Source organism: Protopterus annectens, chromosome 4.part0 (assembly GCF_019279795.1).
Source record: "Protopterus annectens isolate FY-2018-M chromosome 4.part0, PAN1.0, whole genome shotgun sequence".
NCBI lineage: Eukaryota > Metazoa > Chordata > Ceratodontiformes > Protopteridae > Protopterus > Protopterus annectens.
In genome coordinates, this window is record NC_056733.1 from 1,754,148,661 (window position 1) to 1,754,166,456 (window position 17,796).

The window sequence follows — 17,796 nt, forward strand, 5'->3', positions numbered from 1 at the left end:
ATGCCGCTGGCAGAATTACCACAACCGGTACCACCAGGTGCATGTTTCAGACTGTCATGGGGGCGCAGGCACATATGGAACTGTACACCAGACAAGGCCTGAGGCTGCAGAGGGCTGCTCTCTCATCTGTAAGTGACAACTTCCATGAACTTGCTGATGCCCTCCATGATAATACCAAGGTCATGGATAGATGGTTGGGTGAGATGGTGGGCCTCATCGACAGTGGTTTGTCTGTGCTCGAACATGTGGTGGGAGTGGGGGTGACAGCTGTGTGGACGTAGGCCAGCAACACCAACAGTTGCCAGTCAATGTGGACATTCTATGACACCAAGGCACTCCCATAGTGGCAGTACCAGCTCCAGCACTGCAGGGTGGGCACTGTCCACACCACACCACATCTGGCCATGTGCATGTGGCCCCGACCAGTCCCAGGAGGGACTTGGTTCCAGCAGACATCTGTTATCATCAGGAGAGAGTAGCACATCGAGGCCTGTACCTGGATGTGCCCATGAAACCCCTGGCAGGCACAGTCCAGGTGTCTGTGGCCAGAGGCGGTGAACTGCACACCCTGCCAGGTACGGTCTGCAGCTGTCCAAGAAATACATGTATAGGGCAGCCACATGGCAGAGCTGTGTGCATGCATACCCACACACTATGCAAACACACCTAGGACAACCCCATACCTACACACACCACATCACCATGCCCATTTCAACTAATTACACCCCTCACCCACACACATGGTGTCAAACATATGGCAGACTCTCTGGCAAACCAACAACACACTCTGTGCATATGATGATACATGTGCCACATCCCTGTCATCCATAACATCGATGCAGGGACAGGCTAATATGGTTCTGATGCACATGGTGACTGTACTAGAGTGTACCAATGTACTGCTGTGTAACATGTTGTCAGGAGTAATGTTTAATGCATACATGTCAGGTAGTGTAGCTGTTCAGCCATGATGCATTATACCTGTTAGTAACACTGAATGATTGTGGTCTCCATAATGTTATCCATTTATGTTGTAGGTATACATGTGTCACCAGGAGGATGGTCTGCAGTCATATTCCACAAGGGGTATGGCACTGTGGTGACACCATGGCTGTGACATATCCTGGGTACAGTTAAACACATGTCACAGGTTTGTATAATAGTTACTGCCTGTGCCACATGGACAGTAACCCGCTGGGACATGTATAATCAGCAACCTGATGTAGATCCATCCACATACATGCACACTCTTACTTGGCAACACTGGGACTAGACCCCTACCTAGGTATGCAGTGCTACTGAAGTGTGTGGCTTTCATTGCACACACCACACAGCATTTAGGGTGAGGTGTGTTCCAGGTTACATGTTAAATGCAGAACATCCCTGGACATGTACAGTATGGTAAAGGGGATGTAAATGTTGTATATGGACAATACATAGTGTGACATATCATCATATACACATTAACAGACACATAACAGGCAGACACACATCCGAGAGACCTGGGCCTATTGGTGCAAACTTGTCAGTGTGTTCAATGTGTTACAGGTAGGCTGCACACAGCACATACATAACTGGGCTGGATTGTGGTATCATTTACCTGTATGGTTGTTGGTGACAGTGGTCACCATACAGTGGTACATGGGACATGTACCGGGCGTACTATGGTGTAATGACAGTGTACACAGCACCCACACCCCACAGTGGATATTGTACACACTGGAACCCATGATGACACTCTGACATGCCCACCATCACACATTGCCTACGACTGCGATACAACCCATTGTCCATCCCAACAGTGGTACTACAGGGATATGCATGTACTGCACATGCCACAGGCATAGTAGGGTGATGCATTGTCATGTCTCACCTATGGGCAGTAACAACACTATCCATACTACTGTGTGGCAATGCATATTGTAATAGGAGTATGTGGCCTTGGAATGCTGTACCCTACAGATATACAGACAAACACACATACACACACTTGCCAGAACTCAATGGGTATCCCATGCCTATCAACTCATTTGTACAACACTGCTGTGCTGGTACTGCAAGGCTCATGTAGCTGTTAGGGAGAGGAGCATAACAGGGCACATGTAATGTCCGGTACAGCAGCAGCCACATCTTACTATGGCAATGGGTGTTGCGGTGGGCATGAAGGCCCTCATGGTATTCCCAACTACAAGTGTACTAACACAGAGACATTGTTATCCTCAGTAATCCGCATGTACACATTTGTCAGTACTGGGGTGCATCGCTGCAGGTGGTCATAGCTGTGTACCTGGCTACTGTTCATGGAGAGATGGGAAGTGTAGGGGATGTGTGTACAGTGGTATCATGCCTCAAGCCATGTGCCAGCAGGCAATCTATCGAAATACACCACTGTGGTGACCCTCAGGGTGAGAGTGACATGCATCACCCAATCCTCTAGGTGCCTCCTGCAAAAGGCCACTGAGGTGACCCAGTTGACATGTATGCAACATGTATTTCAGCACATGTTTAGTGTCTGTGATGGAGACCTGTACCCATGCATGTTCTGTTGACTGTGGTAGTGTAGTGGGGGTACCTGTGGCATGTGGTGCATGCAGGGTGTTGTTTCCTATATGTGCCAGTTATAACACAGCTGGGCAGACATGTCAGTGTCAGTCAAGCATAGGTTGCCTGTACGTATTCAAGCTGGATACCTGCCATCTGCACATCTGTACAGTGACTGACAGACATCATCTTGGCAAGTAGCTATGCAGTAGGATGAACATGTCGACAGATAGACATCTGACACCAATATGTATGCCATTACTACATGTTGGAAGCCCTCACTGACATGTGCTGTACAGACAGTAGTCTGAACAGATAATTATCCAGTAGGGGATATATATACTGTGACACAGGTCACACACCAGGAACACGACTGTGAGGCCTCAGTGTCCAGCTATGCCTGCAGGAGTGCTTGTTGTCAATACTACATTTAGCAATCTACTCTTGCCTGGGAAAGCACTGTCAACAGTAGTAACACCATGATACACTACATGCCAGTGTCACGGCATGTAACCTGGGTTACTACCCTTGTATGTAACATATTCACATGGATAAGAGTGATGTACAGGTCTTATATACTTGAGTGTCCCAGACATGACACTCACACCCTTTGCTACTGTAATGGCGGTACATAGATGCACGTTTTGTATATGGCATTACATACACTTATTACAGATGTCATTACCCTGTTATGTTATCAGACTGGAATGTGAGCACTGGTTACCAGGGTTAAGCCATGCTTTGCAGGTGTCAACATTGATGCAACATAACAGCTGAGCACATTTACGCACTGGTAAGGCAAACCTACATGGTGTAAGTGCCCTTACGTTTAACCATACGTAAGCACCACTTAGCTTTGTGCAAACCCATGCAAATGCACTTAAAGCTGCTCAAAACTGCCATAACCACTCTGTATCCAACAGCCCTTGTTCTGCCCAGCAACAAAATAAACAGCCCTTGCAGGTCTTGAACCCAGGACCATGTACACTATAGTCACAGCAGTTAACCACTACACCATGGCAGCTGTAAAAACAGTTGTTTTTCCAATATATCTGCCAGTACACATATTGAATAGTATTGAACAATTGCTGTGACTTCCACAATTGTGTAGTACTTGTTAGTGATGTTACTGTTGCATCACATATGTTGTATATCTAAATATACACATATCCGATACATACGGTGTAATACATCTGGGAAGGTATACACAACCGTAATGTTTACACATGACAAGGATATGGATATATACATATACATATCTATATATATGTCTACATGTACATACACATATATATTCATATATATGTATTTCTACACATCTGTATAGTGCATCATATATATGCTCTTTTTTAGATCTCTCTGTCTATATATATATATATATATATATATATATATGTATGTATATATAGATGTGTATATAGATATATATGTATGCACATACTATGTGTACAAATATACCTATTTATGTCAATATATATGTAGATATAACTATATGTGCATGGATCAGATATCTGTAACTATATGTGCATGGATCAGTGTCAAAATACTACTGACAGTGTATATACCCTTTACACCAACTGTACTGCGATCTTGGAGTGAGAATATTAAAGTAGTGGGGAGTGGGGGCCGTAGCCCCCCCCCCCACCCAGTACAGTTTAATATTGTCTAGTATTGTTTTATATTGTCCAGTCCCTATTAAAAGGGTAAGTAAGTAGTTTATAACCTGAGTAGGTGGAGAGCTACTCCCCCACACCCCCCTACATTAATATTCTCACTTCGAGATCACACTACAGTTGGGGAAAAGGGCATATTACACTGTCAGTACTATTTTCGGCGGAATGGATTTTCAGTGATTTGGAACCTATGTCAGAATTTTCGGCGAAATGTCATAGACCCATGTGGATACATATCTAATCAGATATACCTATTTATGTTGATATATATGTAGATATCCATAACTATATGTGCATATATATCTATATATCTGTATATGTATAGACATATATAGCTGTGTATATTTATATATTTGAGTTTGTATATATATATATATATATATATATATATATATATATATATATATATATATATATATATATATATATATATATATATATATATATATATATACATATATATATGTTTACCATATGTCCAGAACATGGGGTGGGGGTCCTACCTCAGTACCAGTAGTCCCAACCTCTTAGTGCAAGGGGATGTTATGTATGTATTGCAGGTATATATGTAGACTGTTGCTACTGTAACAGGGGTTGTCTTAACAAACATGTTGTGTGTGGGAGGTCACATCTGCTTTTGACATGTATGCCATTGGTTACTGACAGGCATCCTAAGGACATCATAGTACAGTACCACTGCTAGCACAGTAATGATCCTGTGTACTACAGCAAAGATATGACCAAAATATGTGGACAGTCTGGCACTCTATGGTTAGTCCAGATGTGTACACAAATCCCCTTCGTGAGGGACATGTGGACCACGCCTGACAATGTGAATGTTAACAACCATGTACATGGGTATATCACGTAAATACTGGACTAAATATGCCCACACAGTTTATACATTCACTCATGCCATTCAGTCCTGACACATAATACCTGGTGTTGCAGAGGTCATATGACCACATACTACCCAGTAGTTAGTGACATACATCTGTACAGAATCCCACTGCTTTGTCAGAAATACACAACAGTTATGGTGGCCTGGCAGCATTATGTCTTGCAAATAACTGGACATAACAGCACACTGGGTAATTACACTAAGTTGCTAGGCATGTAACAAAGCACTGTGCAAACTACAGGCAGACTGCCACAACACTGGACTACATTTTGTATGGGGGAATACACATGTACCTGCAAATATACCAGGCTCTACACGCATGTCACAGCACAGAGTAACAGACACCTGTGAGAAAGTGCATACTCACAACCAATGTGAACACAGCCACCACCACATATGGTATGCAAGCTTAATATGACACTATATAGACTGTCTGATAAACACCATCCTCATATGTGCCACTCACACACTAACCCTACATAAACTGGGTCACGACACAGTGTGGTCCGATGCCTGTCTGTGGTATGGGACACGTGTGTGTTTGGCCCTACAGACATGTGAGCTGATAGGGTACCATACACTGGAGCAGCATGTAACATCAGATAGAACAGGACCAACAACAATGGCATCTACCACAGTCTGTGCACAGGCCAAGATACTTATGGGCAATACACATACTGTCGACAATCACCATAAGTACACAGACCCCAGTATTGTACACACAACCATAGAATGCCCAGGTTATGTCCTCAGAAATAACTCCTACTATACATGACATGTCTAGCAGTCTGATGTCTGACTGGCTTGTTGTCAGGTGTGATGTCAATAAATAATGGTGTACAGAATATATGCACCTCTTACTGCATGACATATGTACAAAGGTTAACAGACTTTTGGCTGGAGCCACAAACACTGGGCCAATATTGGCATGTTGCTGTGATACCCTCATACATATGCTGTCATGCCAGGGTTTGTTGTGACATATGTTCTAGGAAGGATATAAAGTCAGTAACTCTCATGGCTGTCACCATGTACTGACTGCAATCCTCAGACTATGCTTCTGCAGTTCTAAGATAGGTGTTCTGTGAGTAACACAAGAAACATAAGACTCCACATACTACCCAATCTGCAGATAATCCTACAGGTTGGAGTTTCCTCAAACACATAGCACTGTCATGACAGGTATTAAATCATGTAGACCAGCCATATCCACACACACCCTGTTAAACCAACATTACTCCAAGACCAGAAGAGTAACACTTACATTCTGTAGTCATGTTTGGCACATCCCCCTCCTGTTTGTTAGGCTGTCTCCTCAGTGTATGTTGTTAGAGGTAAATCCCAATACCATCTGTGATGCTTTTTGCCAAACACCAAATTGAGGTCCTGCTCACAGTGAATGAAAATGCCCAACACCCACATGATGTTCCTAGATACTGGAGTGCGTTTCCATGGAATTGGATATGGGAATGCTACCGCAGCTGTTCTACATGCAATCAGCTAGAAGGGAACTGCAATTCGTGCAGAGGCCATGAGCTGATCATGAGCATCACTTACAAAACACAAGCTGCTGCCTAAGCAAAGCAGGTGTACTTCTCCACATCCACTAGAGAGGGAGTGAGAGAGACAGACAGAGACAAAGTAAGTCAGGGAGGGGGTGGGAGAGTAAAACCTAAGCATGTTTGTGTCACACACTTACCAGTAAAGGGTTACAAACCCCTGACTATGTATTGTTATCACATGTCTATGCAGTTAATGCATGTGCCACATAGCTTACATGTAGTTGTTCAAAGGTATATCTGATGGTGAGTGACATCTGCAACAGTGATATAGGAGCAATAAGTTAGGTGTAGTACACGTGCCTGTCCACATGAACAGGTGTCGTCAACACAGCCACAGTCTCTCACAGACACACACATTCTCACAGTTGGCAGGGTCAGGAATAGACTTCCTAACTAGCTAGTTTGCCACAATACAGTAATATGCAGGTATCACATGCACCACAAGGGTTATCCGGATGATATATGGGCAAAGGGTATGTGAAGGTGTCTGACATCAGACGGCATGCTTCAGTAGGCCAATGGGAGTTGTAGTGAGTGAGAATGGGGTCAAAAGCATTATACTCCACACACAGACACAAGGTGCCAGTACTGACATGCATGGGTGCATTGTGTAGTGGTTGACTGTGCCAGAAGTCTGTACAAGGCTAGATGAAGGGTATACATTGGCATCAGGCCATATGACAATGGTCTGCAGTGTGGCTCAGGGGTGTAGTGTCTGGATTGGCCCACACAGGTGGGTACTGTATTCACCATCCAGTCATCTGGGTTACTATTGTGTGTGGCCAGTGCTGTGCAATGCTTGCCATGTATGTGTTCTATAGTCCATGACATGGACAGTGTCTGGGATGTACACACATCCCACATGCATGTTCAGTGACATGTGGAACTGCACCTGGGGTGCCTGGCTCATGTTGTGTACACAGATTGTTATCATCAGATGTGCCAGTCCTGGCCTCATGTGGCAGAAACTGGTAATGGACACCAGGTTGACCCTGCACCTACATTGATAGCATGATACAGGTATCCCCTGGTGTTAGTGGCATCTGTCCATACAGGGCATGTGTTTAAGGCATGGTATGTCCTTTGTGGTCACATTTGATGTCACTACAGCTGTTCCCAGCATCCAGTGGGGAACATACTGAAGGTGCACTGGCTGCAATTATGGGCCTATTATAGTGATGGGACAGGGTGCCATGCCCTCTGTAATCCACTGCAATCACACCATGGTTACTATCTGTGGGCAATATGCAGGGTACTACCAACAAAGCGGTTGCTGCCTAGGCGAGTGTGTTTGTGTATGAGACATAGATTGAGAGTGTTCTCTGGGTAATACAATGGTTGCCTAATTTGTTCGCCAGACCTTGACGTCACATGTAGGGGTATGGATTGGCAACCCCAGTCTCTCTGCTGTTTGACATCTGTTATCCTTGTAAGGTGGACATTGTGACATATAATAGGCCCACCATATAAGAAATTTGCAAAACCCACTCCACAATGGGTCCAGTTTACACACTCACGGCCACCTCCACATAGGATACGAATGACAAACACAGGAACACACAGTCTCACAGTTGCCATGTCTGGGATTGGAACTCCTACTTAACTAGTTTATCACACGACAGCATTACGTAGTTATAGGACATGCCACAGAGATTACTGGAGTACTCCTTCCCCAAAGGTGTATTTCAAAGGGAATGACATCAGCAGCCTTGCCAAAGAAGGGTAATGGAGGTTGTATTGACTGTGAGTGGCCTCAAACGTATTGCTCCCTACACAGACAAACAAAAACACACACTTGCCATGTCTGGGAATAGAAACCCTACCTAACTAGTATATCACACTACAGCATTACGCTGTTATAGGACGCACCACAGAGATCACTGGACTACTTCTTCCGCAAAGGTGTATTGTAAAACGAATGACAACAGCAGGCTTGCCAAAGAAGGGCAATGGAGGTTGTATTGACTGTGAATGGCCTCAAAATCATTGCTCCCTACACAGACATCCATGCTTGCCATGTCTGGGAATAGAACCCCTACCAATCTACTATATCACACAACAGCATTACACTGTTATAAGACACACCACAGAGATTACTGGGTTACTCCTTCCCCAAAGGTGTATTTCAACGTGAATGACATCAGCAGGCATGCCAAAGTAGGGCATTTGAAATTGTAGTGAGTGTGACTAGCCTAAAAAGCATTGATCCGTACACAGACAAACACACACTTGCCACGTCTGGGATTAGAATTCCTACCTAACTAGTTTATCGCACTACAGCATTATGCAGTTATAGGACACACCACAGAAATTACTGGGCTACTCCTTCCCCAAAGGTGTATTTCAAAGTGAATAACATCAGCAGGCTTGCCACAGAAGGGCACTGGAGGTTGTAGTGACTGTGAATGGCCTCAAAAGCATTGCTCCCTACACAGACAAAGTAACACACACACAAACACACAACTGCCATGTCTGGGAATAGAAGTCCTGCCTTACTAGTTTATCACACTACAACATTACGCAGTTATAGAATGGGCCACGGAAATTACTAGGCTCCTCCTTTCCCAAAGGTGTATCTCAAAGTGAATGACATCAGCAGGCATGCCAAGGTAGGGCATTTGAATTGTAGTGAGTGTGACTAGCCTAAAAAGCATTGATCCCTACACAAACACACACACACAGTTGCCACATCTAGGATTAGACCTCCTACTTTACTAGCTTATCACACTACAACATTCCACAGTTATAGGATGTGTCACAGAGATTACTGGGCTACTCTTTCCCCAAAGGTGTATTTCAAAGTGACTGACATCAGCAGGCTTGCCATAGTAGGGCAATGGGGAAGGCAGTGTGTGTGCATGGGCCATAACCCATTCATCTAGAGGCAGACACACTACACTCAGGCACACACAGGTTTATATTCCACAGGTACGTGTATACAACTGCTAGATGACTACTGCCTTGTACAGTCACATTGCACAGTTAGCACAAGCACCACAGAGTTGATAATGCTGAGGGTTTCCAGAGGCAAATGTCTACAGTTAGTGTCATTTACACATCATGTGGTTGTAGCCATTTTGCTGTGTGCTGGGTGGGGCAGGCCTCATGATGGAAGGCTCTTTGTCACTGTCACTCTCTTCCACACATCTATGTATGTGTACTTTTGGCATATTATACTCTATTGTCCTTGGATATATGTGTGTATTCTTATCCAATGTGTGTGCAAAGCATGACTGGTGCATACTGAGGATTGTATGCACTAACATCTGCAACTGTCAGATATGTATGGTCCACTGTTGTTTCCAGACATGGGCTTCATTTCTGTAAGTGTGTGAGCATGCCCAGTATGACCTTTCAGTATTTTGTTGTCTGACATTGCCTTCATGGGAGCATGCCCAGTATGACCTTCTGTACTGAATGTGTGAATCCATTTTCCAGGTAGATTGTACTCCAGTGCAGACTTTTGTATTCTACACCTACAGCTAGCAAACTGTTTCTGCGGGATATCTGTAGATCAGTTGACAATATGGGTTCAAAATGGTCAATGGATAGTGGGTTACTGTAGGTAATCGTGTTTGTGCTGCTTCTGCTACTTGTTCCTGGTGTTAGCAGAGATATTCAGACAGGTGTACTGTTATACACTGTGATGTTTTATGTCATCAGGTACTGTCAGGTAGACATATTTGCTCACAGTGATGTCCTGGGGAACACAGTGTGAATGGAGCTGTGTCCAGTATTGTGGTCAAACACCTACATATTCTTGCAAACTCATGCCATTCTGGAGGGTGAGCTACAGACACTTGCTGCTGGGTCTGTGTAACTGGTTCAGCACCTTGGTACAGTGGTGGCAGAGAATCCCATACTTGTGCATCCATTGACGTGACAGTATGGCCTTATCTTGCTGTGGCAATACCTCACAGCTGTACAGATTCACACAGGTTACCCAGAGGCAGGGGTCATAAGTCAGGACATTACTCCTATTGTGGTTTACGAGCAGGTTTGTAGCCACCCATTCTTGTGTTTGCAGCCAGGGATAGTATGTTCACACGGCTGTGTTTCGGACTTCGCACACTCCATGCTGCCCATGCTCCCACCGCCCCTCTATTATTCTATCCTCTTCCATACATTATGCAAACATTCTCTGATACTTTACCTATAGTTATCACCTCATCACAGCAGTATATTGGTGTTGGTCCACAGTTCATGCAGTAGGACATGGTGGACATGTTACTGTGATTTGTCCACATGGCCTTGCATATGGGTTCTGTGGACTGTGTTATGTTGTTATTTGGGAGTCCATGACATAACATACATTGACAGTACGGGTGAGACACAGGCCTTTGGCAGAGGACTGTAGGCCATTTGGTAGTGATGAAGGCCAGCTGTAGCAGGCCATTGCATTCTGTCAGTCCTACAGTTCCAGACTGCAATACAGTATATTCCCCTGGGGTGACAGGGTAGGTGTGCTAGGTGTTCATGCCAATACTGTCTGTCAGTATTGATCCAGTGGTGTGGATGCTGGCAGGGTGCTGCTTACAGCTAGGGACACACCTGCATGGGACACCTGCACTGCAAGCTGCATTCTTTCGCTATTGCCATACACAGGTGGGGGTCATATTGTACTCATTCCCAACAGCAGGGATAAGACCGGAGAGGTACCTGTGGGTGATGGTTGGGTGAGCTGGGTGCATGTGTGCTATGGACACTACTTGCATCTGACTCACAGATATGCATGGGGCATTCCACTTATGCTGGCTTGTACAGGAACATCAGCTGTTTCTCATTACATCATTCCTATGACCTTTGTGATCTGCGAGTGTTTGGATGACATCGGTATTCCCTACTACAAGCCCAGATAATGTGCTGCAAACCTGTATGTACAATTTCAAGGGTGTGTCCATTTAACGGTTACACATTATACACTGTCTGTCTGGGGTACTTCCCCCTGTGTACTGCTTGTATATCTGGCCCGTCAGTCATGCCATGTCCATTTTTCAGATGGTGACACATATTACTTCCACACATTTGCAATGGCTTACTGCTAGAATGTGTTATACTGGGAAACATTGTGTTTGGCACTGCAGTTGTGAGGACTCGGCCCTGTCATCGGCAGTACTGGGCAATGGCCACCAGGACAAACTTCACCATGCATACATACTGACCACTCTCACACAATATAAAACACACACCAACCTAACACACGCAGACCTTCATATTGTACACATACTACAATCTATCCTGCTACCTTGTCCAGCTCAGGCAATCTGCGCTCCACTGGTATTATACCTACACATACATGTTACTACATTTATACATAGGATTGGGGGGGCACACCCGACACTTGTACGCATTTGCTATGACTGTACTGGTATGTCAGGTACTCCATTTCATTCTGTATTCTAACCTATCATGCTGACTACTGGCATATCAGTGTACTACAGGTCTTAGGTTTGATTGACCTACATATCAGTTTCTGACTTCTTACCCTTCAGAACTAACATCCCACTGCCTGACCTGATGTAGTCTGGCCTGGGGGGAGTTACCCATAGCCATCATTCAGAGGCCTTAGCACAGCCTTTGTTTGTGTTTGTCTACACCTGTCCTCCTGGCTGAGACTGTTGTTGGGTATGTGAGCCTCCCTAACTGGCATGTGTGTGTCATATGGACACACATGTGGCCCAGCACATTGCCTGCAGTGGATTTTGTCACCATGTGTAGTACTGGCTACTATGGTGACACCAGTATTTGTTACAGATCTCATGCTGCCACTATAGGCATCTACTATCTGCTGGCATCCCATTCATACACCCGATTCCCTTGCATGCTCACATCCATACCATAGATACAAGTAACAACACATACTACTCCATTCAGCAATTGGTAAGAAGAGTGACTTACCTTGTGGGTGTGCCAGTATTGAGGATGGTGCTGGAGGGCTGCCTATGTTGGATGCACATAGTGCACTCCCTATACATGGTTGAGCACAGGTAGTGTCATGTTTGGCATCCCTTTTACTGTATGTGCGAGTCAGAGAGAGTTGTCATTCCCTGTGTCCCTAATGTGTCAGTGTATGTGCTATGCATTGCCTCCTTGCCAAGGCCAGGGCATACTGGGCATGCCTCCTTCTGCCTACTGGGGCAGGCTCAGGTTGTTCCTCCTCTGAGTCACTCTGTGCCAGTGCAGGCCTTGGCAATGGTGGGGGGCCGTGTGGCCCTGCCCCGTGCTGTTCCTGCTGCAGCTGTTTCCGCAGGATCATATTGTGTAGCATGGCACATACGATGACAATCTGAGTAAATGTAGCTGGTGAGTACTGCAAGGCTCCACCAGATGTGTCCAGGCACTGGAAACGTGATGTGAGCATCCCAAACACGCTCTATTATAATTCTGGTCTCTGCGTGTGCCTCATTATGGAGTTCTTGTTCGGGTGTGCATACATTTCTGATGGGTGTCATCAGCCATGGCTCCAGTGCGTAACCAGCATCCCCCACTAGGTGATTGTAAGGGATGTCCCCAGTGACAAATCTCTGGTACAGCTGCATCAGATGCCAGATGTGGGAGTCATGATAGCTTCCAGGGCAGCCAGCACACACATTCATTACAATGCCCTGGGCATCACACATGACCTGACAGTTGATTGAGAGGAAGCCCTTGCAGTTAATGTAGACCCTACCCCGCTCACCAGGTGGTGCTTTGATGTGTATGTGCGTGCAGTGTATAGCAACCACTACCTCATGGTATTCTGCTATTTGGTGGAAGAGACGCATATTGCTGGCCAATGCCTAATGGGGGTTGGGGAAATATACGTGTTCACTGGCATGTGCTGACATGGCATCCAGGAACTGGTGGAGTACCCTGGATGCTGATGCTTGTGAGATCCCTATGATATCCCTAGTTGGCATTTGGAAGGTACCTGTGGCTAGTATTCTTAGGCCTACACATACCTTGGTATCCACTGGGATGGGTTCCCCTCTGTTAGTTCTGTGTGTTAGGCGTGGCCAGCACAGCTCAACAATTTGCTGTAGAAGATCCTTGTCCACCCTATAGCACTTCACTATCTCCAGCTCATGTAGGTTATCCTGGGTCTGTACACTCTTCTCTGTCTCCTCACTGTGGGTTGGTCGACAGCATTCTCATCCTCACCACCCTCAGCCTCTTCCACATGTTGATGTATGAAAGCTGTTGCAGCCCTTAACATTTTGTTGTTTTTGTTTGTTAAAATTTCCCCGCTTGTATACACTGGTGGTGTAGAGTATGTGGGGAAAACCAGAGGGAAAGGTGTTTGCATAGTTTATAGTAGTGTTCTGGGCTGGGCTGCTGCCTGTGTAATTGGCTGATTCTGATACATTTCACCTGCCAGCTATGCTAGTTCTCCTTGATTACCTTCCTACTGCTGTTTTCCCTTCCCATTGCCTTCCTGTTTAAGTCCAGCGGTGTGCCATGCAAACACAGTGCTCAAATGTGCACAGAGCTGCTATTTCCTGGTTTACTTTTTTTTCCCTTTAAAACCCAGTGTGTGGCATGCACACCTGCTTAGGCAATGTAAAGAGTGCTAGGCAGCCTCAGACACACCCCTTGCTTAGCTCTGCTAAGCTATGGGCAAACTCGAGCCACAGGGCTCCAATCCTATTGCAGTTTGCCTGGCCCCCCCTATGATGTCAGCTAACTGTTAGGCTTGAATAATTCTATTCCTGCACTTACACTGTTGGGTGCTGACTAGTATTGAGGGGAAATCTGGGATTCAGTATCATTCCCCTCATTTGCATAGGATTGCCTGCTAATGCATAGTTACAGGTCCCACACTGAGCCTCCCCCCCTTAGTAACCTCTATTCACTAGCCACGTTGTCTTCTGCCTGCCATTGAGTATAATGGCAATATGGTGATTTTGGTTAGAATGCTTATTTTCAGGTTATTTTTCATATTCTCAGCCCTATCCCATTTGTGTGCCGCTGCCCTATGCTTAAACATCCGAAATCAGCTAAAAAAATATAAAAGTTATTTTTTTTTTATTTTTGAAACTGTTTTCCATGCCAATGGCCATATATTTGGCCATTGGCATGGTTTCCCATAATATACACACTTTATTTGGAACTGTCATAGCTCCGTTTTGTAGTTTGCAGAAATGTACTCAGTTACTAACCGAGTACATTTCTGCACACTACACTAGTCCTGCATGGCCAGCTGAGAGCTTCCTGGATTACAAATTCACCTCATTTGCATGGTTTTCACCTGCAAATGGGGTAATTTGCATAGAGAAGATGCGTCCGTGCAGGAATAGTGCAGGAGCACTCGTGCACGCCCCTGCAGCTTATTCCTGGATTGCACTGCAGCCATATTGCCTCCTGGAGCTCCTGCACTGTTCCTGCACACCATGCAGGGCTTGCTGAATCAGGGGGACTGTCTTTACTGTGACTTATAAAAATTCAGTTTAAAACCTGGAACCTAAAGAATATTGCCACTATAAAAATAGTTTGTGCCAAAGAGGTTGCCATACTTCTTTCATAATCCCTGTCAAAAGGCTTAGGCTCTGCCCATTGAAAGTTACAGTGCAAACTTCCTGATATCCATTGGAGTTAATGGTTTAGATATTGTATGTTTTGATGCAGGTAATTACATGTTTAGATGTAGACAGAACCCAAAAAGGACTTAGTCATGCTGGGCACACTGGACTGGATCAACAAAAGCACAGTGAGAGTGAGATGGCAAGAGCAGAAAACAAAATACTAGAATACATCATCAGAGGATAGACATCCATAAGCAAATCAGTAATATTTCTACTCTGCCAGGTCTTAGTTAGGCCACACCCTTGAGTACTGAGTGCAGTCCTATGGGTCATACAAGGAAAGGGGCATCAAACTGCTAGAAGGATTTCAAAAGAATGCTACCAGAAATGTGTTTGGGAATAGAGGGAAAGGTTATGAGTATATATTATCTGAGTTTGAGGCTCTTGTGTTAAAGGCTTAACAAGTAACACACATGCTTAAGCACAAGCTTAAGCAATGTGGTCTAAAGTCCATAAAATTTATATGGATTCTGAATTCCATAGAATATATTTTATGCCTATTACATGCTAATTTGTATTTAAAAGTATGCACACTGCATCAAACAGCTTTTCTCACTAGAAGCCAAAGAAAACAGGGGGACATGAGATGTGAGATCAAGATCAGGTCAAGGACACATGAAAGATTCATAGAGTAGAAAGGCAGGAAGCAAAAGCATATTTTTGGAGCACTTGTTTCCTGCATCTCCAACAGTACATCTTCATAAAGGTTGCTGTAGGCCAATGGAATGGACTACAAGAATTGGCATATGAGATGGAATCTACAGAGATAAGCAGGAGGGCACATGATAGGCGGGCAAAAGCTGATTGGAAGGTAATGGTTGAAGGGAAGTAGAATGTTAAAGGCAATTAAGTTAAGACCACAAAGGCTTATCATCTCTTTCTGACATTAGACAAATGCAATAATGCCATCTCTGCACATAGATTTGTTTAAATATTTGACCTCCTTGTGAATACTGAATAAAGTCAACCTCTGTGTGTCCTCTCCTTTCTCCTTACATTCTGCATCATACTCAAACATTTCTTATCCATTTGTTTTAAATATTTTGAAATACTGTGATATCACTGTTGTGTGCTCATTTGTTATTATCACATGCAGTTTGTCTTTTTATAATTTTCTTATTTTACAAGCCTACTGTTATTTTTGTACATCAAGGCAGAGATTGAAATAAGTCCTTTTGGTTCAGTGCTCTTCCCCTGTTACCAAACTGAATAAATAAATCATATTATGAAAAGTCTTATAAAATACCAAGACACAGCCCAAGAAGCATAATTTTGAAGTGGGTCAGTCTTTAAGAAGCATAGCCTTGAAGTGTGGTAGTCCTTAGTGACGAAAGTGAGTCAGAATAAATACTGATCTCTTCAACATCAACAGAAGTCCACAATCACTATTACTTATGACAGGCATATTTTGACAAGACCTTGTTATATTCTAATGCCCTAACACAGGTACTGCAATTGTTTGTGTTTGGTACATCATGACATAATGACCTTGTTTTGGAAATAGACTGTGTCCCTCACCCCTCTTATATTGGCAGTAAGACAGTTACCAGTACCACATTGTCTAAGAGATTAGCAAGAAAACTAGCATATCTTAAATGCTGCATGTGCTGTGAAACTGTTTATTTAAATTCCACTTTCCTGCATGCTTCACACCAATTGAATAACAATGGAGACTTTACATAATGTTGTGCATGCTGGTTTATGAAAATGTCAGTGTTTTACTGACTAATCATTTCATTCCACTACAAAGTTTAGGTTTCAAAACAAGTTTCTGTTGTTATGTCCACACTGAGGAAGTGACTATAAATAAATAAAAACATACATATAAACTATTTTAGTTATACTTTAATGGATAAAAATAATTTATTAAATATTATGCTTGAATAACTGGTTGGTAACTTTCTTCCTTTAGGACAAAGTAAATGTGGTTTTGCTGTTATAAAAAGGCACTTTAGTTTTATTTCAGGGACTGCGGCGGTGGTGCTGCGGTAGCATTGTCGCATCACAGCAAGACATTGTGCCGTTCGATTCTCAGCTAGGGCGTCTTCTGTGTGGAGACATGCGTGAATGGGCGTACCTTCATTGAAGGTTGTGCGTCAGGGCTGGCAAACTCGGCACATAAAAAATCTACTGCCAATCATTAGTGGACCGGAGTTCCACTGTGGCGACCCCTAACCGGGAAAAGCCGAAAGACACAAACAAACTGAGTAAGTTAACTGGTAAATGGACATTTTACAACCATAACCCAGGCCAGAAAATGCAAACAAAAGTACAATACATTTCGCATTACAAGAGATTCATAGAGGGGTTACTAGTCAGTCTATGACACTGTTGAGAAGCTTAGCCCAACTTCTCGGTTGTCCCAAAGTATTGTCTGGTTAAGTAAATTGCTCATGGTCACACAATAGGTAAATGGTAGCTAAGGGAATTAAAGCCTAGACCACAGGGAGCAGCTCATTGACTTAATCCTTTGTGATAACTGCTGGAACTCATAACATGGTGTATTTAGTTGTCATCAAAACATTCAGAACAGTTAAATAACATTCAGAACAATCCAA